Raw genomic sequence first — 1,576 nt, forward strand, 5'->3', positions numbered from 1 at the left:
AGTTTTAACTATATTATATTTTATATATAGAACTATCTGGAATCTCATATAAGTGGTACGGATGCAGCGATGGCATGTTGCTTAGTTGTGACTAACGCACGGGAGGCGCCGAGATACTGCATACATAGTCGGGTGTATATATAGTATGACTCATTGAAAGCAGTTCCATGAGTATCTTGGTATAGACGTGATTGATTATATGTGCATTGCTCTTTAAGATTGTATTCTAATCACCTTAAACATATATATATCCAGTTGCTTAATTTGCAAGAGTAGGTATGTATATATATAGTACACTCTCAGCTGTTCATATTGCAGTACGTGTTGCCTATTTTATGGTTGCATGCAGCGTGCATGGATATATAGGATCTCCGGTTGTGCTGCTCTGATCTATCCCCCGAGTGTTAGCGAGTTTATTAGTTTCCTAAAAGCCTTATATTTTTATCAGGTTCAAATCTAAATTTTAGACTCGAATCATGTAGAGGTGCAGCGATCACGACTTGAAAAGAGGAGGTTTAATTAATTGGATTGTAACATTAACTGATAAAATTATTTTTCATGACCAGTACATGTACCCTTATGCNTCTCTCTCTCTCTCTCTCTCTCTCTCTCTCTCTCTCTCTCTCTCTCTCTCTCTCTATCTTGTCTTTCGCTGCATCCCAACTGTCGATGTCGCTGGTGCACCACTATTGTTGATTAGGGCTGGCAAATCAGCGAGCTGGCTCGTGATCGGCTCGCGTTCGGCTTGATATTTGGTTCACTCGAGCTCGTCTCGAAATTAAATGATTCGAGTTTGAATAGAAAAACACTCGAAATTTATTTCAAGCCGACCTTGTGTATTATTAGGCTCGCTCAAACTAGCCTCGAAAGCTCGAATATGTGTATGTATATATATTATTATATATATTAATTATATATAATAATATATATTATGTATTTTAATTATATACATATATATTAATTAGTTTAGGTTATTAGGCATATTTGCTGGCCCACAAAACCTACTCTAATTACTCTCTCTTTCTTTCACTTGCTTGCATAGTCGTTTTTCATAAATATTTTTTTTAATATTATAATACTGTATTTTATAAATTTATTTTGTATGTTGAACTATTAGATAATTTTTTTGTTTCAAATTTTAGATAATATTTTATAAAAGTTAAACTATATATAGATTGTATGATATTAAGAATTTCAAGCAGCTCGTTTAGGACTCGAGCTCGCTCGACTCGAAATTAGACTCGCTCGAGCTGTCAGACTCAGCTCGTTTTCACCACCTATTGTTGATTACATTATCGCCACTACCATTGTTGTTGATGTCTCGATTAACATCAAAACCCTGGACCATCACCTAACAGTACAGCACCGCACCACCCATTGTCCCTATTTCATAGTGCCGTTGCTGTTGAAGTAAATCTACTATCTCATATACTTGTATTATATCATCAGTAACAAGTCAATCAAATTTTTCTGTTTGAGAGAAAAGTACAACAAAAATATTTTTCTATTAATCATAATAGAACATATTAACCCAAGGGGAACAATTTTATTGATTGGGGATGTCACGTCAGCAATA

This window comes from Ananas comosus, linkage group 12 (genome assembly GCF_001540865.1).
Source record: "Ananas comosus cultivar F153 linkage group 12, ASM154086v1, whole genome shotgun sequence".
In the NCBI taxonomy this organism is placed as follows: Eukaryota; Viridiplantae; Streptophyta; class Magnoliopsida; order Poales; family Bromeliaceae; genus Ananas; species Ananas comosus.